Here is a 23986-nt window from a genome sequence, read left to right as displayed (position 1 = left end):
GGAGGAATAGTGCCCCATCATTGGTGTTAATGGGAAGAATAGTGCCCGATCATTGGTGTCAATGGGAGGAATAATGCCCCATTGTTGGTGTCAGTGGGAGGAATAGTGCCCCATCATTGGTGTCATTGGAGGAATAGTTCCCCATCATTGGTGTCAGTGGGAGGAATAGTTCCCCATCATTGGTGTCAATGGGAGGAATAGTGCCCCATCATTGGTGGTAGTAGGAAGAATAGTGCCCCATCATTTGTGTCAATGGCAGGAATAATGCCCATCATTGGTATTAGTGGGAGGAATAGTGCCCCATCATTGGTATTAGTGGGAGGAATAGTGCCCCATCATTGGTATCAGTGGGAGGAATAGTGTCCCATCATTGGTATCAGTGGGAGGAATAGTGCCCCATCATTGGTATTAGTGGGAGGAATAGTGCCCCATCACTGGTATCAGTGGGAGGAATAGTGCCCCATCATTGGTGTCAGTGGGAGGAATAGTGCCCCATCATTGGTATCAGTGGGAGGAATAGTGCCCCATCATTGGTGTCAGTGGGAGGAATAGTGCCCTATCATTGGTATCAGTGGGAGGAATAGTGCCCCATCAATGGTGTCAGTGGGAGGAACAGTGCCCTATCATTGGTATCAATAGGAGGAATAGTGCCCCATCATTGGTATCAGTGGGAGGAATAGTGCCCCATCAATGGTGTCAGTGGGAGGAACAGTGCCCTATCATTGGTATCAATAGGAGGAATAGTGTCCTTTTCTCAGTGTCAGTGGCAGTCACTCTTGCTGACAGCGGGGGGGGGGAATAATGCCCCAAGGGCTACATAAAAGCAAGAAACGGGCCACGTCTGGCCCCTGGGCCACAGTTTGGAGACCATTTTTCTAGAGGATCGAACGATCAGGCAAGTATAGCCTTTGCGCTCATGGAAAAATTGAGCAGTTAACCCGTGGGCACAGAAATAAAAATTACCCGGAGTTCTGCTGTAAAGTGCCAATCTATTTTCATGGAAAAAGTATATAGTATATATCAGGGGCGGACTGACAACTCATAGGGCCCCCGGGCAATAGGGGATCATGGGGCCCCTGTGTCCTTGCCCAAGCTCAAAAAAGCCTATGAAAAAGGTACCATGGGCATCTCATGGGGCCCTCTACTGACCCCGGGCCCTCGGGCAGTGCCCGAGTTTCCAAATGGTCAGTCCGCCCCTGGTATATATAAAATATAATAATATAACATACAATTGCTACACGAGCCATTTTGTAAGTTAGGGCTCATTCACATTTGCGGTGCTCTCTGAAGAGCGATTTACATTGGGATCACTCTGCAGAAAACATTTTACAGGGGGTGAGGAGACGCTGAATGGGCCAATAGAGACAACATCCATCATAAATCATCATAAATATCCATCATAAGAAAAAGCCAGCACACCATTTGCACATAAAACATTTTTACTGGAGTCCCGTGAAGGTCCCCTTTATCAGAGTGATGAAGAGATGTTCTGCATCTTCACCCTGATAACAGGGTCCTTTGTGACTCTGAATCGCCATGGGGCTTAGATGAAAAAGTTGCATGTCCATATGGTGCTCTGGATTTTTCTATTGACAATAAGAGCCTCATAGGCTCAAACCTTTCCCACTATATCCAAAATTAAATAAAGTGTTTTGTTTAGACTTGGGCTTAAAAGAAACAAGAGTGGAATGTTCTGGTTGGCCTTACTTTGGGCCAGGATTCTATCTACCTTGTATGCATCTCAATCTTCTGATTTTCCAGTAAGTTGATCTCAATATATAGGACCCATGCAGAGTTTACACAGAGATTTATTCTTCAGTACACATTTCTGCAGTACAATAGTATGAGGTGTGTCCAGAATATAATGAGAATGAAGTTCCTACACTCAAGAAGGGCTTTGTGATGGGAGAAGATGGCCAGGGTCACTAGGGGTGGGGTGCCAGGCATTATTATTATACAGTATTTATAAAGCGCCAATAGTTCGCTCAGCGCTGTACATTACAAAGGGGGACAGAACATGTGACAGAACAATATCAATACAATGCAAAACATGAGGGGATCGAGGGCCCTGCTCTTTCGAGCTTACAATCTAGGAGGAAGGGGATAGTGGTACAGGAGGAGATAGCTGTGGGGAATGGAGTGGTAGGAAGAGTGGAGGAGGTTGGCAGGTTTAGCAGGGGGTGGGGTAGGCTTCCCTGAAGAGATGGATTTTCAGGGTGCGCCTAAAGGAGAGGAGAGTAGGTGATAATCTGATGGGTTGGGGCAGGGAGTTCCAGAGGATGGGTGACACCCTGGAGAAGTCCTGGAGGAGGGCATGGGAGGAGGAGACCAGGGAACTAGAGAGAAGGAGGTCTTGTGAGGAGCGGAGTGTGCGTGCTGGGTGGTACTTGGATATTAGGTCAGTGATGTAGTACGGGGCAGTATGGTGGACAGCTTTGTACGTCAGTGTTAGGATTTTGATTTGATCCGTTGCGCAATCGGAAGCCAGTGGAGGGATTGGCAGAGGGGGTGGCGGAGATGGAGCGGTTGGAAAGGTGAATGAGTCTGGCAGCCGTATTCAGGATTGACTGAAGTGGGGATACCCAGCGGCAAGGCAGGCCAGTGAGGAGGGAGTTGCAGTAGTCGAGTCGTGATATGATGAGGGAGTGGATGAGCTGTTTAGTGGTTTCTGGGGTTAGGAACGTGCGGATTTTGGCGATGTTGCGGAGGTGGAGTCTGCACGAGTTTGTTAAAGATTGGACTTGGGGCTGGAAGGATAGGTTGGAGTCCAGAATGAAACCAAGTACTCTGGCCTGCAGGGCGGGTTTGATGGTGGCGTTGTTGGATGTGACGGAGAAGTCAATGGGGGGTGGTGTCCGGGCTGGGGGGAAGGTATATGTTAGAATACTGATCATTGCACCCGAGTCAAGACTTTCTTTTTTGTGACACCCTGTTCAAGTACCTCATATTAACCACTTCCCGTCCGGCCCATGTAGATAAATGGCCGTATGGGAGCGCTGCCGATGCGGGTGGATGTTTCTAAATGTCCAGCCGCATCCATTGCCTGTGCGTGCTCCCTGGGAGCTCAGATCGCTGTACGGGACCTCTGTGAGAGGTCCTGATTCATGTGATCACTGATTGGTCAGTCAGTGATCACATCATTGTTTACTACGTGTGAAATCTGTGAATGAACACATATTCACAACAGCCTTGTACCATGTGACAAACTGTGACCAATCACAGCTCTCAAAGTATTTCTCAATGGCTGCAGGAATGCAGCCAGAGAGAAGGAGAAATGATTGCTTTTACAGCCTTTATGGGTGTAAAAGCAATCAGTGTAAAGAAAAAAAAAAAGTCATCACCCCCCACAAGTAGTACAGTGTCACTATGCAAAAGAACGGATGCAAATGTGGAAAATAAAAAGGTTACAGAAGTCCAACCCATAGAGGAGGAGTAGGCCACCCCCATTTAAAATCATACTACACAGCTTCATTGTTAGATCAGATCTATTTCTGGAGGCAACCAACTATAGAAAAGTCTTGGACAACTATGGAAACGCTCCCACATTCCGAGCCTACAACCGACAAAATCCTATTCCTTCCTCAAACTACTCAACACCAAATTATAATCAAGCATCCTTGCATAGAGGCCTCTCTCCGAGCCTGGTACGATCTTTTAGTTTGTGACCACGTGATCACCAAACCAACCCTTACCCCAATTGCGACTTTATGCTTCATTATTCCCTCCCTAAATTTACGACAATGGGAGAAGCATGGCATTTCACACATCAGAGACATCTATACAAACACTAAATTAGACTCCTTCTCGACCCTCCAAGAAAAATTGCATCTGCCTAACAGTGAATACTACACATACATGCGCATAGCACATTTCTTACAACAACTAAATTTTCCACATACAACAGCAATCCCCTCTACTACACTTAGCCTCTTACAAAAGTCACAGTACACCAAAAAAGGAATCTCAACCTTTTATTCACTTATAACCAACGCCAAGTTTGCTTTAAAATCTACTTCTCTTTCCAACTGGGAAGCAACGCTTACACTACCAATACAACCCCACACGTGGGAAAGAACCTTCACCATCACCCACAAAGCCTCCAAATGTAGTTCCCACTGGGAATCATACATAAAAATTTTACACCAATGGTACCTTACACCGGCTAAACTCTCTATATACTACGCTCAACACTCTCCCAATTGTTGGAGACATTGCGGAGAAATAGGTTCAATTTTCCATATATTGTGGGCATGTAAATCTTTAAAATCCTACTGGAATAGAGTGCTTCAATTGATCTCCTCAATCACCGGATCCCCAATGACACCAAACCCAGCTCTCGCTCTCCTACATGTAGGGATTGACAAGTTCTCCACAGAACTTCGCACTATCATCATTCATATATTATCAGCTGCTAAAACCAATATTGCTAAATTATGGAAATTATCCAAAACTCCTTCTATCTCCTATCTCGTTACCGACCTTAATTTCCAATTAATGGAAAAAAGATCAGCACTCCACAATTCCTCTTATCACAAATTTGAACTCCATTGGTCTAGATGGCTTCAAAACCCTAACTACACTATGAAATGATACTCATATAACCATACTATACATACCCTCCGCAAGTGACTGGTGCTTAGTTCCCTTTCTTCACCCACCCCCCCCCCCCCCAGCCCCCTTTTCTATACCTTACCCACTCTATACACAGTATCTCACCTTACCCCGGTTCACAATCTCCCAAGCATACCTCTCAGTTAAGTGAAAATTCTGTTTATGTTGTCCCTAGCCAACTGGTAGGGAAATTACTGCATATATACCTCTCTGTTCCTAATGTGAACCGCTTGTTGTACCATATACTGTTTTGATAAAATTCTTTTAATAAAAATATTTGAAATAAAAAGGTTACAGAAAAGTGGATTTTCCACTATGACAGTGCTCCTGCACATGATGTGTTAAGTATTTGCGAGCTCCTGTCCGGAGCTCCATTCCAAGACTGGACCAACCATTTTATTCCCCTGACTTAGCACTGTGAGAAAGAAAAACTCCCTAAAAGGACACAGATTTGATGGCATTCCAGACATCCAGAAAGGTACTGCGCAGTGCTCCAGAAAACGCATTCCTGGAATGTTTCTGGCAGTCCTTTATCCACTAGTGTATAGGTATGCCAACATTTTTTTTCTTTTGTTTCTTACAGTCCATTCCGGGAAATAAATTGTCACACCTCATACAATACACAAAGGGGAGCAGCAGTCATGATTGGAATCCCTGACCTTCCCTGCACCACCCCCAAGATATTTTATATACTTGGCAAACAATGGCCAACTCCTGCTGAGGAACCCCAGATCCCACCGTGTCCGGTCTTAGTTTTCTACATCTGATGTACAGGATCTGCTGTAGATAAAACACATTTTTTCAATTCATTTTCCAGCATCTCAGAAAAAAAATGAGTTCATAAATGGCAATGCATATTCGAGATGTCAGCAGTAATTCAAAGCATCAGTTTAATCCACAACTGAAGTGACCGACCCCGTCTCTGAAGAGGATCCGTACAGGCAGAGTTGCAGGGTGTCATCTAGTAATCAATTGCCTGTGCCAATGACTCATGGAGGAATACTCAGCAAAATTCCGGAAAAGCACAGGTAACGTTGTGTTCATTCTATCATCTATCATCTTCCAATGCATTTATTCACACAATATAACAGGCATGGCAGAAGGTGTCATGTGTCAGCAAATGCAAACTGTTTGGGCTGGTTAACCCGTTCTGTCTAATTGCAAAGTGCATGTAGTCACTGTATTTATATACAGTATATTATATACTATCATAATAATTCATATAATAATCGCATATTATTTATTAATAGAATATCACAGTATATTTAAAACATACATATGAAATATTAAATGTGTACATGTGTTGTTAAAGGTTTTTTGGACCGTGCCTTTATGCACCTACTGCTCATCACAACAGCTAAATTGATTCCAACAGAACAAAGACGTTTATTCCTTCTTGTATTTTGCTGCCCCTGCCAGGCCCTCCTCCTTCACCCACAGGCTATTGGAATGTTCAAAGAAAAGCCTTACAGTCTCCACGACACACCCTATTTTAGACCTCACTGTGCTTCTCTATGCAATGCAGGCAGACCGTGGCTGGTGGGAAGGGCTGTACATAGCTTCCAGAAAACATCACAGCACCCTGCCTTAGGGCTCCTCTCGAGAGCCCTCAGCCCTGAAGCAAGCAAGGGGCTGGTATTTGGTAGGAGTTACACAAATATTGATTGCTGGGTGTCAGTATGGAGGAGTGGGCGCTTCAAGGCAGACCCCCCCCTCTAGGTAACACCCACAACGAGGATGCGGATGCCTCCATGACTGAAAGAACTAAAATGCAGTGAATGATAGGAGCAGGTAACGGGCTAGATCAGATGTCTCCAAACGATGGCCCACCAGCTGTTGAAGTACTACAAGTCCCATCATTTCCTTCTGTTTCCTCTTGTACCAAATTGTATTGTAACTGCCATTTATAACTCTTCCCCAAATGACATCACCAATCTTGTCATCAAATATCACCCAAACCATACTCTCTGCTCCTCACACGACCTCCTGCTCTCTAGCTCCCTTGTCTCCTCCTCCCATCCTCATCTCCAGGGCTTCTCCAGAGCCTCCCCTATTCTCTGGAACTCTCTACCCCAATTTATCAGACTATCGCCTACTCTGTTCTGCTCACTTTTAGGCGATCTCTGAACACCTACTGTATCTCTTCAAGGAAGCCTATCCTGTCCTCAGCTAATAACAGAATCTTTTACTTCTCCTACCAGTCCCTCCCCCACAGTTACTACCTTTTGTACCACTAGCCCCTCCCTCCTAGATTGTAAGCTCCCAGGATAAGGCCCTCCTATCCCTCTTGTATTGAACTGTATTGTTGCTATATTGTCTCCCATTATATTGTAAAGCTCTGAGCAAACTGTTGGCCCTATATAAATCCTGTATAAAACTAAATCATGCCTCTGCCTCTGTGAGTCTTGCCTGTGGCTCTCATGGGACTTGTAGTTCCTCAACACCTGGAGGGCCTTAGTTTTGAGACCCCTTTTTTGTTGAAAAATATACTTTATTTTTTACATAAGTATAAAAAAACAAGATACTTAATCGGGGTACATTCCACCCTGTAGTTTGGAGACCCCTGGGCCAGATGATGGTGGATGTCCTCCAGCCAAGAAATGAATCGGGCTCTATCTGACTTGCTGCAGTTTCCAAAGCATGCTGTGAGAAGCTCACAGTGTGCAGTGAAACCAGACTAAGCATTTTTAGCAGCTGTACAGCTTTGCAAGGCTGGAGGTATGGTTAGAGTTCCATTTTAATGTCAATACCCCAAATCAGGGTTTGTGTGTCCAGTTTGTCCCTTTATGTGTACTCCATGGTAGTAATATTAGTTCATTAGATACACAGTCTCGGCTTTACCCTGAGTATGCTGCAGTATGACTCTGCTTCAGTGCTCCTTAATCTTAGTGCAAGTCCAAAAGCAGACACTCTAAAAGTCTAACTGAGCTTATCTCAGCAGTCATTAGACATGCCATGATGGGAGTTCATTACCAGTCATTGCTGACGCACTACTAAAAATGCCAGCTACCTGCCCATATGGAAGAAAATATATTTGAAATATATTGTAATAATATTCTTCCCAAAATATTGATATATATTTGAAATGCTACAATTTTAGCCATATTCAATATATTTCAAAATATATTTCAATATCTATCTATCTATCTATCTATCTATATATATATATATATATATATATATATATATACTGCATGTTGAAATGCATTTTTATTACAAAATATATGAAACATATTTTTACAAATATATATCAAATATACTGTATGTCTTTAAAAATACAAATCTACATTTTTGGAATGCATTTACAAATATATGTTAAAATGACTTTTTTATATGTTAAAAAAATATATATATTTTTTAAAAGTATTTTTTTTTAAATATATTCTTCAGATTTTTTTAACATATAAAAAAGTCATTTTAACATATATTTTTACATATATTTGTAAATGCATTCCAAAAAATGTAGATTTGTATTTTTAAAGACATACAGTATATTTGAAATGCATTTTTAAAAATATTTTTCATATATTTTTTAATTTAAAGCATTTCAACATACAGCATATACTGTATATATATATATATATATATATATATATATATATATTGAAATATATTTTGAAATATATTGAATATGGCCAAAATTGTAGCATTTCAAATATATGGCAATATATTTGGGAAGAATATTTTTAAAATATATTTCAAATATATTTTTCTTCCATGTGGGTGGCTGCCATGTTAATCCACTTCCTAAGTCACTAACTGAAGAAATTGTTCTGGGTGAGTGGCACAGGATATTGAACACAGACAATCAGCATGTCAGCTAGCGTGCCCACATACAGTATATCTACATGACAGGTTTGCTTTAAACAGGTGTGCTCAATGCTTCTCATAACAATGACCACTAGTGGGAGCAATTCAAAACCCGGATGTGAAGTATAGTAATGAAAACATGGAACAAGCAGCAAGGAAAAAAGTGAAAATCACATTGCCAACTGCTTCTAGAAAAATGTTCCAATTTTATCTCCAGAAAATCATTACTCTAAACATATACCGTAGTTCCCCTTTAAGTGGCCATTTCTGATCGGTCACTATCAGCTATTGCACTTTGCATTTCATGATTGATCACAACAGCTTTGCAGTGCAGATACTTGGGTACCAGACCGCTGTGTGTTTTCTGGTATAAAGGACCTGCAACCGATTCACTTCAGCAGCTTCTCCATCAGCTCAGACATAATTGGATATGATGGGTTAATATCTCGCAGGGGAGCCTAGTAATGAATTTTATTAATCAACAAGAAACTGCCTTCAATCACCCTGAAAGGTTTCCCATGGGTAAAACAAGTGTAGATAATTCCTCATCTCCTGGGTTCCACCACTAGCCATGAATACTTCCATTCTCACAATTATTTTTAGTGTAGAAAGAAAAAAAGTGACAGTTCATAAGGTTAAAGGTCAATGAGCAAAAAAAGAAACCGATAGCAATTAATGGACAATGATCTATCATGTCAGCTCTGAACCGAGGGTGAAATCTAATTGGCTGTGGTGGATTACGACTCTTATGTGCAAACATACAGTATACATTTGCCACTACATGAATGCACATACACATGGGTCCTTCTAATTGACTAAACTTGATTGGCTGCTCCTAATGAGGAAAGCTTGATTGGACAGCCTTTAAAAGATCAGGTATCCTAAAGTTCATTCTAGACTATAACAAATGGCAGACATCAACCTCTTAATCATTTATGCATTTATATATATATATATATATATATACACATAAAACTATGTATAATTACAGATATATCTATTATTTAAACTATATATATATATATATATATATATGTATATATATATAAATATATCTATATCTATATATATAGATATAGATATATAGATATATGCATGCATACATACAGACATAATATAATTATATATACATAATTTTTTTATTTTATTTTTTTAATTTATTTATTTACAATGTGTGATTTCAGTATACTGTGTATATAACATAAGTAATACAGTATATGTATTTAAAAACAACAATATATATATATATATATACATTTTATTTTATTGCCCTCTTTTCAGAGGGAGAGATGTATAATATTTGTGTATATCTACAGTATATATATATATATATATTTTTTTTTTTTGGCCCCTTTCCAGAAACCAATTTACATTTCTGCATTTCCACAATCACTAGCCATCTAGTAAGTCCACTAAAAGTATGCTCTCTACATTTCTGTAAATCCCAAGGCATCATACATAAGTCTTCAGAAACATGCTATGTTAAAAAGATTTTCAAATTAAATAATTGATTGGGATTGCCTGAAAAAAAAGCAATTATAAAATTTTAGCCCATTTTAAAACACCTTTAGCACAACTATTTTTTCATATCAGAAGATTTCCCTATGCCCTTGCTTGTTGTTGCATGGCTAATGGCTATAAAGTCATTTGTTTCTACTGAATGATCCTTAAAGTGAAACGCTGCACCTGTTAGAAATGAGCTTTAGTCTGTCTATAGGCAACCTTACTTAGCCTAAAATGGCTGAGAACCCAACAAGTGGACCTTGAGTATCTAAAGTCAGATAGAAGCTTTTTAACAATCCGATGGTAAAGGTCATAAATAGCTACGTTACATAAAGTTCAATTGATTACCAAAGTGACAACTCAACATCCACCAAAAAGTCTGGTATCCCCAGTACTCACAAAAGTCTTAACTTACCAAGAAAAAAAATATTGCCTTTTGGACTTCTACTAACTAAATGGATTCATAAGCAATAACCAGTGACCAAAAAAATTAAATAAATGCATTAAATAACAACAACAAAAAAAAATAGGAGCATTTTAACAATCTGATGGTGACGGTTATAAGTAGCTCCATTCTATAAAGTTTAATTAATTACCAAACTAGCAACTCAATGTCCACCAAAATGTCTGGTGTCCCCAACACTCCAAAAACTCTTAAATTACCCCCCAAAAAAGAAGAAAATATATATATAAATATATACAATATAGCCTTTTTGAGTTCTACTGACTAAATGGATTCATAGGCAACAACCAATGAGCAAAAAAAAAAAATTATAGGTAGCTATATTCCATAAAGTACAATTGATTACCAAAGTGGCAACTCAACATCCACCCAAAAGTCTGGTGTCCTTGATACTCACAAAAGTCTTAAATTACCAAAAAAAAAAAAAATATATATATATATATATATACACCTGTATGTGTGTATATATATATATATATATATATATATATCCCTTTTGACTTCTACTGACTAACTGAATTCATAAGCAACAACCAGTGAGCAATACAAAAAAATTATAAAACAAAAAAAGACAAAAAAAAAGCTTTTTAACAATCTGACTGTGAAGATTATAAGTAGCTGTGTTTCATAAAGTTCAATTGATTAAGTGGCAACTCAACATCCACCCAAAAGTCTGGTGTCCCAAATACTCACAAAAGTCTTAAATTACAATATATATGTATATATATATATAGCAACTCAACATCCACCAAAAAAGTCTGGTGTCACCGGTACTCACAACATTCTTAAATTACCAAAAAAAACCTCTTGCTTTTTGGACTTCTATTGATTAAATAAATTCATAAACAACAACAAATGACCAAAAAAAAAAAGATAATTAAAAAACAAAAATAAATATTAAAATGAATTACAACCTTGGAAGCTCTAACCCTTTTCTGAGGAAGTCCAAAAGGTAGGTGTTTTTGGTAAGTACTTAGTAAGTACCTTAGTGGTCCTTTCAGGCACACAGAAAAGTCGTATAAGTGCTGAGGAGGCAATAAAGAATGATGAATTGGCCAGGACCGGGGAATGGGGGGATCTAGTAAATAGAAACAAATAGTAAATCAGGTGAAAATGTGCAAAGTGGGAAAAGTAAGAAAGTGATGGGAATTAACACCTCATTGCCTATGAATTGAAAAAAAAAAAGGATGGTGATTTTAAATCCCACCTCTCATTTTTAACTATGTATCTCGGAACATGAAGACCACATTCATCTCAGGAGCGTGCAAGGACCGCTGGCCATGGGATGCACAGAAGAAGGATGCTACTAGAAAGTAAGTTGGAGGTTGCACAAGGCAAGGGTTCCCCTGCCACCATTGAAACATCTTTTGTTTGTTTTTTTTATTCTTGACTGTCTGCCTCCAGAGCATCTCCAAGTCTTCCGCCCAAATGAAATATTAAGCGGGTGGTTTGAATCTACATGGAGGCCTAATTTAAACATATAAAAAAAAATAAGGGATGACCAGCTGGTCATTATGAATCTGGTACCCAGGAAAGGGGGGGAGGGGAGGGGGAAGAGGAGCAGAGGACCTGCAGATGTCGACTATAGTATTCCTTGCACAAAGAGACAAGAAGGGATAAAAGGGAAGCTTTTTTTTTTTTTTTTTCCTTCTTGGATCATCAACTGAGTCAGCGGACCCCGTTCTCATCGCACCAGCATGCCTGACTGCAATGAAACCACATTAATAGGCTGGAGGACCATTGTTGATAACTGTGCTCATGGAGACTAGCTGAGGATGCTGGGGAAGAAATTCAACACACACACAAAAATTCAGATTCTCTTCCCAAAAAAAAAAAAAAAAAAGAGTAATAACCGTCAGGGTCCCTTGGCACATCGATGGCATTTGCATTGCTTCCTGACCCCCCGGTGCAGAGGAGGATGAGCACATTGGAGAAGGGAAGGCACTTACCTACCGGCTGGTGAGGCTGCTTCCACTTGTCTCCTCCTTGGATGGATGTTGTAGAAAATAGCTAAAATCCCAGAGAACGTCTCGCTGATCAGAATGGATGTTACAAAGGGAGCAGTGTGTGGATGTGCAGCCTTGTGTGATGGCAGGCTTGGCTCCTGTATTGTCTGGCTGTGTGTTGGGTAGCAGGGCTCTCCTCTGTGTGCCACTGACAGCTTCAGCAGCTGCTTAGCTCCAATGTGTTGTATGTGAGGCTTTGGTCTCTAGGAGCTAGAGCATCAGCTGAGCTCACATCCACCACTCCCCTTGGATTTTTTTTTTTTAAATCAGCTTTATTGAAAAGCAGACTTTAGTACTGAACTGAATACAATGTTGCAAATGAAGAAGCTGTTACAATTTTTTTTTTTTGTGTCAACGAGACAGAATTTTTCTAGAATCAGTCCTTATGGTATAACGTAGCTTATAGGAGATTTTAGTGACTAGGCTTTAATACACTTTCAAATCTCATTTTGATTTCAACTGGGTGCACTGTTGTACCCACATAGAAGAAAAATATATTTTAAAAACATTCTTCCCAAATATATTGCCATATATTTGAAATTCTACAATTTTGGCCATATTCAATATATTATATATATATAATATATTTTAAAAATATATTTCAACACATATATATATATATATATATATATATATATATATATATATATACTGCATGTGGAAATTCACTTTTATTACAAAATATATGAAAAATATTTTTAAAAATACATTTCAAATATTATTATTATTATTATTATACAGTATTTATATAATAATAATAGTAAGCAAACTTAAATAAATAAATAAACAAAAATATAAATGTAAAGTCCCATACACCTAAAGTCCAAAATAGAGTCCAAAATATCCCAAAAAAATTCTTGCAAGTGATTTCCCAATAGATCTTTTCGTCTCGAATCAAATTTAATTTATATAGCGCCAGCATTAAATGGGAGATAGTACACGAGACAGTACAGTAACAATACAATACACGAGGGGTTTGAGGACCCCGCTCCTTGGAGCTTACAATCTAGGAGGGAGGGAAGAGTGGTACAGGAGGAAGTGGCTGCGGGGGATGGAGTGGTGGGCAGAGCGGAGGAGATCCGCAAATTAGGTGAGGGCGGGGTAGGCTTCTCTGAAGAGATGGGTTTTCAGGGTGCGCCTGAAGGTGAGGAGGGAAGGTGACAGTCTGAGGGATTGGGGTAGTGAGTTCCAGAGGATGGGGGAAGCCCTGGAGAAGTCCTGGAGACGGGCATGGGAGGAGGAGACCAGGGAACTGGAGAGAAGGAGGTCTTGTGAGGAGCGGAGAGTACGGTTTGGGTGGTAGATGGATATCAGGTCGGTGAGGTAGTTTGGGGCAGTGTTATGAACAGCTTTGTACGTTAATGTTAATATTTAGAATTTTATGCGTTGGGCAACTGGAAGCCAGTGGAGGGATTGGCACAGGGGGGTGGCGGATACGGAGCAGTTGGTAAGGTGGATGAGTCTGGCCGCAGAATTCAGGATAGACTGAAACAGGGATAGCCTGTGTTGGGGTAGGCCGGCGAGGAGGGAGTTGCAATAGTCAAGTTGGGAGATGATAAGGGAGTGAATGAGTTGCTTTGTAGTTTCTGGAGTTAGGAACGTGCGTATTTTGGAGATGTTGCAGAGATACTGTAGGTCTTCAGAAATACAAATATTTAAAAAAATTTATTTCAAATACACTGTATGTTTTTAAGAATCCAAATCTACATTTTTGGAATGCATTTACAAATATATGTAAAACATATGTTATATGTAAAAAAAAAAAAATCTGAAGAATATATTTAAAAATATATATTTTTAAAACTATATTTTTTTAAAATATATTCTTCAGATTTTTTTTAACATATAAAAAGTAATTTTAACATATATTTGTAAATGCATTCCAAAAATGTAGATTTGGATTCTTAAAAACATACAGTGTATTTGAAATGAATTTTTTTAAAATATTGTCATATAGTTTGTACTAAAAATGCATTTCAACTTGCAATATATATATATATTGAAATATATTTTGAAATATTTTTCATATATATTGTAATAAAACACATTTCAACATGCAGTATATATATATATATATATATATATATATATATATATAAATATATTTTGAAATATTTTTCATATATATTGTAATAAAACACATTTCAACATGCAGTATATATATATATATATATATATAAATATATTTTGAAATATATTGGATATGGCCAAAATTGTAGCATTTCAAATTTATGGCAATATATTTGGTAAGGATATTTTTAAAATATATTTCAAATATATTTTTCTTCCATATGGATACTTACAGTCTCCCAGAAGTGAGTACACCCCTCATATTTTTGTAAATATTTTATTCTATCTTTTCATGTGACAACACTGAAGAAATGACACTTTGCTACAATGTGACGTAGTCAGTGTACAGCTTGTATAACATGTAAATTTTCTGTCCCCTCAAAATAACTCAACACACCGCCATTAATGTCTAAACTGCTGGCAACAAAAGTGACTACACCCCTAAGTGAAAATGTCCAAATTGGGCCCAAAGTGTCAACATTTTGTGTGGCCACCATTATTTTCCAGCACTACCTTAACCCTCTTGGGCATGGAGTTCACCAGAGCTTCACAGGTTGCCACTGGAGTCCTCTTCATTCCACTCCTCCATTATTATTATTCAGGATTTATATAGTGCCAACAGTTTGTGCAGTTCTTTACAAAATGATATATATATATACTGGGATTTGTTTTAATTTTTACTAATAATGGCAGCGATTAGTGAATTATAGCAGGACTGCGGCGGGCATTCTGACACTGGGGGGGGGGGGGAACTGACTTGGTGTCACTGACATCCCCAGTGACACCAATACAGTGATTACTGCTAATAAAAAGCACTGACACTGTACTAATGCACTGGGCAGGAAGAGGTTAACATGTGGGGTAATCAAAGGGTTAACTGTGTGCTGTGTGTTGTGTTTCACTGTGTAAGCACGCTGCTTTGTATGGCTCTGGAAATGGTCAAATCGGTGCATCTCCGACTCATGTACTAGTAGTTCATGTACTACTTTTTGCAAGTTCACATAGTATGCAGAGCCATACAAAGCAGCGTGCAGGAGCTGACAGGGGAGAGATCTGTATTGTTTACATACAGACCTCTCCCCCATCAGTGATATTCATCGAACGCCAGGTACCTGCGGGGAATCTCCGTCCAGGACCCAGTGATCGGCAGGGTGATCAGAGGGTGATCAAAGGGTTAACAGTGTGCTGTGTGTGTTTTACTGTGTGCTGTGTATGTGCTTCACTGTAAACACACTATTCACAGCCATGCAAAGCGGTGTGCAGGAGCTGACAGGGGAGAGAACTGTTTTGTTTGCAAACAGTTCTCCCCCCCCCATCGCAGATGCTCGGCAATCTCTGGGTACCAGCAGTACTCTGGGTACTGCCATCCAGAGCAGTGTGATTACAGTAAAACCCCCAGACATCACCCCCAGTAAAACATCACCCCTTATGTTAACCCCTTCCTGCCCAGTGCCATTAGTAGAGTGCCAGTGCTTTTTTTAGCACTGATAACTATATTGGTGTCACTGGGGATGTCAGTGACACCAAGTCAATTCCCTCTAGTGTCAGAATGCCGCAGTCCCGCTATAAGTCACTGATCGCCACCATTATTAGTAAAAAATAAACCCCCAAAAAACAAAAAATTCCAGTATCTATACCGCCATTTGTAAACGCTATAACTTTCACATAAAACAATTAATATTGGGATTTCTTTTTAGCAATGACATGTAGCAGAATACATTTTGGCCTAAATGTATGACAAACTTTGAAAATGTTTTTACTGGACATATTTAACCACTTGCCTACAGGACACTTATACCCCCTCCCTGCCCAGGCCAATTTCCAGCTTGCAGCGCTGTCACACTTTGAATGACAATTGCGCGGTCATGCAACACTGCACCCATATGACATTTGTATCATTTTTTTGTGACAGATAGTGCTTCATTTTGGTATTTAATCATTTTCTTCTTAAACAAACCAAAAACCACTGAACAGTTTGAAAAAAAAAATTTTTTTCTTAGTTTTTGTTATAAAATTTTATAAATAAGTGATTTTTTTCCTTCACTGATGTGCGCTAATGAGGCTGTAGTGATGGGCACTGATAGGCTGCACTGATGGACACTGATAGGTGGCACTGATGGGCACTGATGAGGAGGCACTGGTAGGTGGCACTGATGGGCATTGACAGGCATCACTGATGGGCACTGAAAGGCAGCACTCATATATGGCACTGATAGGCGGCATTGATAGGTGGCACTGATAGGCGGCACTGACTGGCATTGTTAGGCGGCACTGATAGGCAGCACTGATGGGCACTGATGCACACTGATAGGCAGCAATGACTGGCACTGATAGGTGGCACTGACTGGCATTGATAGGTGGCACTGACTGGCACTGATGGGTGACACTGAAAGGCAGCTCAGATAGGCACTGATATGTGGCATTGATGTGGCACTGATGGGCACTGGCAGGTGGCATGGATGAGCACTGACAGCTCTCACTGCTGGACACTGACAGGTGGCACTGCTGGAGCTACACTGATCATAAGGGCACACTGATCATCAGTGTACATGTCCCCTCCGAGGAATGCCGATTACCGGCTCTCCTCTCCTCAGCGTGACAGCTCGTGAGGAGAGAATTGCCGATAACCGGCATTTCCCTGTTTACATGTGATCAATTGTGATTGGACACAGCTGATCACATGACCGAGCCGACATCTTCGGCTCTTTCCGTTGATCGGTGATCCGCTGTGTCCAAGGGACACAGCACACTGCCGATCGCCGCGCTGCGCACTCCCAGAGCCGCGCATGCGCTGTTAGAATGGGAAGACGTCATATGATGTCCTCCCAGAACGAGAGAACCGCCTTGCGTCCGTCATTTTACTATATGGTGGGCAGGAGAAGGTTAATAGCAAAATTCACAAATTGTTTTTTTCTCAAAATTATCGGTCTTTTTTTATAGTGCAAAAAAAAAATTATATGCACAGGCGATCAAATACCACCGAAAGAAAGCTCCATTTGTGGGAAAAAAAGGATGTAAATTTCATTTGGGAGCAGCTTTGCATGATCGTGCAATTGTCAGTCAAAGTAACACAGTGCAGTAATGCAAAGAATGGCCTGGTCAGGAAGGGGGGTAGATCCTCAGGAGGGCAAGTGGTTAACGACACCCCATATGCAGGTCACAAATGCAGTGCATTTTCCTGCACTGGATCACATTCTACAGTAGCATGCACTACTTTTGGTGCACTCCAGTGTAATTCAGCCCATTCAAAATAAAGGTGCTCATATATGACCGCACTGCACAGCATTTCTGTGCGATTTCTGGTGTGAACCGGCCCTTGGGGTTGAAACCAAAACCACAACTGCTGCTACTGCTGATCTGGAATTAAGGAATGAAGGAGTCATGCTTTAGTTAATTGGTTTCTCTATCCTCCATTAAAAATGAATAGGCAAGCTTACTAATGTAAACACTATACTGTTTAGATTTGTGATCATTGTGATTGGTCAACACAGAGCTACTCAGATAGACTCTGTACACAGTGTCTGTGAGCCAAGTCCTTTGAGGACAGTTTGGTGCATAGCCATTAATGGGCACAACAGCTGTCCATGGGTGACATCAGAAATAAGCATTCACCAATCCGCCGATGGTAGGCAAGTGGTTAAACTGGTTACACTGGTGCACTTATTGTTAAAGTGTTACTAAATCCAGGACCCCGCATTCACTATATCTGGTCTCCCTAGTCCCTGCATTCACTATATCTGCTCTCCCCGGACCCTGCATTCACTATATCTGCTCTCCCCGGACCCTGCACTCACTATATCTGGTCTCCCCAGACCCTGCACTCACTATATCTGGTCTCCCCAGACCCTGCATTCACTATATCTGCTCTCCCCAGACCCTGCACTCACTATATCTGGTCTCCCCAGACCCTGCACTCACTATATCCGGTCTCCCCAGACCCTGCATTCACTATATCAGGTCTCCCCAGATCCTGCATTCATTATATCTGGTCTCCCCAAACCCTGAATTCACTATATCTGGTCTCCCCGGACCCTGTATTCACTATATCTGGTCTCCCCGGGTCCCTGCATTCACTATATCTGGTCTCCCCGGACCCTGCATTCACTATATCTGGTCTCCCCAGATCCTGCATTCACTATATCCGGTCTCCCTAGACCCTGCATTCACTATATCCAGTCTCCCCGGACCCTGCATGCACTATATCCGCTCTCCCCGGACACTGCATTCACTATATCCGCTCCCCCCGGACACTGCATTCACTATATCCGCTCCCCCCAGACACTGCATTCACTATATCCGCTCTCCCCGGACACTGCATTCACTATATCTGCTCTGCCCAGACCCTGCATTCACTATATCTGGTCTCCCCGGACCCTGCATTCACTATATCTGGTCTCCCCGGACCCTGCATTCACTATATCTGGTCTCCCCAGACCCTGCATTCACTATATCCGGTCTCCCCGGACCCTGCATTCACTATATCCACTCTCCCCGGACCCTGCATTCACTATATCTGGTCTCCCCGGACCCTGCATTCACTATATCTGGTCTCCCCAGGCCCTGAATTCACTATACCTGGTCTCCCGGACCCTGCATTCACTATATACGCTCTCCCCGGACCCTGCATTCACTATATCTGGTCTCCCACAGTACGCACAACATGGAAGTGCAATTATTTTAGTAAATATAAACTGCTAAATACCTTTTCACTTCAGCAGGTAGAGTAATCTTGTGACTTCTGTCTGAGTCCAGCCCAACACTAGCTAAAACTTGTAGGAGTTTCCATTCTGCTCTAGGAGGATGCAGAACCCCTGACCTCTGTCTGTCCAGTGCTGATTGGCCCTGTGCTGATCACATCCACTCTCCCAAGAAAAAAAAAACCTCTCTAGCAATACACACCAAATTGAGCATGTGCGTGCCTATGGTTCAGTCTGGAGATAAGAGGTGGTCACTTGAAAAAGGGGAGGAACAGAGAAGAAAGGATCAAACAGCCATTTTACACAATGCAGAGTATTAACCCCTTAGGTTCCACAGTGAGTATAACAAGCATGCTTTACTGCATATACAGACTGATTTTATTGTTGTGGGTTTAGTAACGCTTTAACTATGGAACAGCATCACTTTATGTGAACTGAACGCAACGTAAAAACTAAACTGGGCCATGCACTAAAAAAGTGCTTATGAATTAACTGTTGACCAGAGCTGCCCTTGCCAATATTTGCACACAAAATACCAAAAACAATAAATATACATACAAATGTGCGACGCTGTCACTTTAAGAATCAAAAATCAAACCATGTTAAATTGAAAAGTCCACCAGGTCTAAAAGTACTTTATATGAAAAAAAACAAACGAGACAGATACAAAAAAATGATCTGATCCCCTGCAGATTTTGTAAGTTTGCCCACATACAAAGAGATGAAGGGTCTATAATTTTTTATCATAGGTGTATATTAAATGATAGAGACAAAATATAAACCAAAAATCCAGAATAAAAACACATGATACAAATGTTATAAATTAAGTTGCAGTTCAGTGAGTAACATAAGTATTTGATCCCTAAGCAAAACAAGACTTAGTACTTGACTAAGTAGAGAAGTGGAGAAACCCTTGTTGGCGAGCACAGAGATATGACGAAGAAATGTCTTACCTCTGTGCTCGCCAACAACGGTGTCTCCACAAGAAAGTAGTTGTTTACCAGGTTTGCACACATCTCAGGAAGGATTTTGGTCCACTCTTCTTTATAGATCTTCTCTAAATCCTTAAGGTTTCTTGGCTGTCACTTTGCAACTCGAAGTTTCAGCTCCCTCCATAAATGTTCTATAGGATTAAGGTCTGGAGACTGGCTTGGCCACTGCACAACTTTAATGTGCTTCTTCTTGAGCCACTCCTTTGTTGCCTTGGCAGTATGTTTTGGGCAGCATTGTCATGCTGGTAGACCCATCCGTGACCCATCTTCAGTGGCTGAGGTAAGAAGGTGCTCATCCAAGATTCTACAATACATGACCCCATCCATTGGCCCCATAATGTTTCTACCTGCTTGACTGTAGGTATGGTGTTCTTAGGGTCATAGTCAGCATTTTTCTTCCTCCAAACACAGCGAGTCGAGTTAATGCCAGGGAGTTCAATTTTGGTCTCACCTGACCACAGCACTTTCTTCCAATCCTTCTCTGAATTATTTAGATGTTCATTGGCAAACTTCAGATGGGCCTGTACATGCTCCTTCTTGAGGAGCGGGGCCTTGTAGGCACTGCAGGATTTCAATCCATGGCAGCGTATTGTGTTACCAATGGTTTGCTTGGTGAGTGTAGTCCCAACAAGCTTGAAATCAATCACAAGCTCCTCCTGTGCAGTTTTGGGCTTATCCCTCACTTTTCTCATGATTGTCCTTACCCCATGAGGCAAAATCTTGCATAGAGCTCCATACAGAGGGCAATTGATGGTTATTTTGTATTTCATCCATATGCTAATAATTGCTCCAACAGTCGTCTCCATCTCACCAAGTTTCTTGCTGATGGTTTTGTAGCCCATTCCAGTCTTGTGCAGATCTACAATCTTGTCTCTGACATCCCTTGACAGCTCTTACCCATGGTGGTGAGGTTTGAATGGAACAAAGAGATTCTGTGGACGGGTGTCTTTCATAGACATAACGAGTTGTCATTAGGAGCACCCTCTTATATTGACAGGACTAATCTGTGTACCACATGAGCACATAGTCATTCTCTGGGAGCCAGAATTATTGTTGGTTGGTAGGGGATCAAATACTTATTTTATTTGTGGTTGATATTCTGTCTCTATCCTTTAAAATACACCTATGATAAAAATTATAGACCCTTCATTTCTTTGTAAGTGGACAAATGTACAAAACTGCAGGGGATCAAATAATTATTTTCCCCACTGTAGATGGTGGATGATCTGGCTGGGTCACAGTCCTCCTCGAGTCATCACACCTCTGGTTTAATTATACACAGAATTGCCCATCATCACATCAGCCACAAACACAAGGGAAAAGGCAAGGAGAGCCATGATAGTGTAATACATTCAAACACCATTTATTATACTAAGGCATGTACTTAGATAAAAGTCAAAGCAAACAGCATAACACAATACAGCCACCTAGCACCCTGGTGGGCGTGACAACGTCACCACGTTAACTCCGCTCTACATGTTTCGTCCAAAAGGACAACTTCAATAGGCATAGAGAGAATGTGGAGTATATGAAAACACATACTCTTCTTTTACACTGTGGGCTTTGTTTACCTGTGACACTGTGGAAACAAGGTCACTTAGCCCTTTATAGCTGGCAGAGGCTGGCCCCTTAAAAGTTCATAACACCAGAGGCTTTGCATGGGCATCCCAGCCATGGGCTTCACCAGCTCCGAACTGTAAACAGTGGCTGGGAGCTGTTGGTGACAGTGCAGGCACGGTATTGGGGGCACCGAGTGTGCGCCATACCAACACAAATGCATATATGTGTCAGCTCAGCTTTAAGTCCGACTGACAAACTGCCACATATATGTGTATGACCGGTGTTAAGAGGTTAAACAAACAGTAAATATGTTGTAAAACCCTGACCTTTAAGTGCAGTCACCATGAAATAATACATCTTCAGAATTCTGGATAATTAGTAGAGTCATTTAGTTCCCACCTGACAACAATATGTAATGTAAATGAATGTCCTGCACCTATAGCCAATCAGATGTCCACTCGTCAGTCATACTCTTGTAAGAAATGCTAATCACTAAACAGAAAAATGGGAGAGCCAGTTAGAAGACAGCATAGCCATTGCATCATACCTCACTTTCAGTGTTGAGCTAACTAGATGAGTAATGGAAGGGTAGGGCACTGAAGAGAGCTAGCACTTTAAAAATTTCTGGTAGGTCAATTTTTACATCGTACCAATGTATGTATGTGCCATACCTGTTGGACCCCCATGGGAGGTGGAAATTACTGTAAGAGGCACCACTACTCCAGTGATCTCCACTGGCTTCTGCGACCCATGCTGAGTGGTTGCACTTCTGCTTACTAGACACAGGAGGGCACTTGCTTGGCACAGGCACCATTTAGAGAACACTTTCAATGTTCTCAATAAATTCAAATGTTCTCTAATTGGATGAGTTAGAGGTTGTGACATCACCACCCTATCTCTCCACCTCATTCGATCAAAGAACATTTTGCATTATTGAGGAAATGCAAAGTTTTCCTTGAATGGCACCTGTGCAGAGTGGATTACTTTCTGTGTTCACAATGCAGTGGGACAGCCACTTGGCAGAGAACCCAGAAGCAAGTGTAGATCACTGGAGTAGCTGTGTCTGCTACAGTGGCTTCCAACTTTCACAGGGATCCCATATGGCACGTTCATACTTATACTGGTCCAAGCTGGACCAAGGTAACTATGTAAAAATTGCCATACCTGGAATTCATCTTTTTAAAGAAGTGTTCATATATACGTAGGGTAAGTGGTTGATGAGCAAAGGTTACCAAATGAAAATTGAACTCCAGATGATATATTTTTTTAATTTTCTTTCACTGTAATGCTCATCTCCTCACTGGAGTTGTCCTTTTTCAGGTTGAATGACACCCAGCACCATCCACAGGTCAAGTTATAGGCCTTCTTGGGTCCAAAACACTTCATTTTGGTGGGTCCCTCTCAGGGGTGGACTGACAACTCATGGTGCCCCTGGGCAATAGGGGATCATGGGGCCCCTGTGTCCTTCCCCAAACTCCATAAAGCCTATGAAAAAGGTACCAGGGGCATCTCATGGGGCCCCCTACTGACCCCGGGCCCCCGGGCAGTGCCCGAGTTTCCAAATGGTCAGTCCTTCCCTGGTCCCTCTGACATTTGTAGCACATACCCCAAGCTAGTTTCACTGTGCACAGCAGCCAGGCACACAGCAGTTTTCATTCTCTTCACACAATAACCAGTCAGAAGTTTATTTTTAGGGATTTATTGTTTGAAGAACTTGGATGGAGAATAGGGTGAGCCTTTGGATACTCTAGAACTAGTGCAACTTTAACTGAGGACACTCTCTAGTAGATGAGGACATACAACATGGGGGATCCCACACTGGAAACAGCCCTGAGCCAGCAAATCTTGAACAGTCTTTCAAAAAAAGAGGTCAAGCAACAACAGTCTCTCTAGCATCTCTCTCTTATGCTCTATTCACTGTGTCCCTGTATACATGGATGCCTCTTTCCAGTATCAGCCAGGCCCTGTACTGTGAGCTTCCAGGCCAGATCCTCAGCAGACTTTTCTCTAGACTGTTCTCAACAGCTTCAGCAATAGGCCCCCAGCTCTCCCTGAGCTGGGACCTCGGTGAACCTCCTGCATTCTTCAGCTAGATAACCCAAGAGGGCAGACATCCCCTCTAGGCTGGGTCTCCCTCCACCTGGGCAAGGACCCTGCTTTCCTAGGCCCCAGACTATTTATGCACCCCTCAGCCCCCTGCTGGTCACCCTCTTGACCAGGGATTGGCTGAGGCTGCATAAATATTCAGCCCAAGGTCCTCCTCTCCCAGCCCAC

At 41.3% G+C, this 23986-nt stretch overlaps 1 protein-coding gene across 1 annotated transcript in view; it reads right to left on the bottom strand.

The window, feature by feature from the left end:
* Window positions 1-12608, bottom strand: part of LOC149445818 (catenin alpha-2-like) — a 680096-nt gene extending 667488 nt beyond the window's left edge. Inside the window, exon 1 of the mRNA XM_089653375.1 lies at window positions 12341-12608. The gene's annotated coding sequence lies outside the window, so the exon portion shown is untranslated. The remainder of the gene's footprint in view (window positions 1-12340) is intronic.
* Between the last annotated feature and the right edge of the window lie 11378 nt (window positions 12609-23986).

Source organism: Staurois parvus, unplaced genomic scaffold (assembly GCF_062004578.1).
Source record: "Staurois parvus isolate SC_StPar_1 unplaced genomic scaffold, SC_StPar_1.0 ptg000708l, whole genome shotgun sequence".
Lineage (NCBI taxonomy): Eukaryota > Metazoa > Chordata > Amphibia > Anura > Ranidae > Staurois > Staurois parvus.
This window is presented reverse-complemented; position numbering and strand designations above follow the sequence as displayed.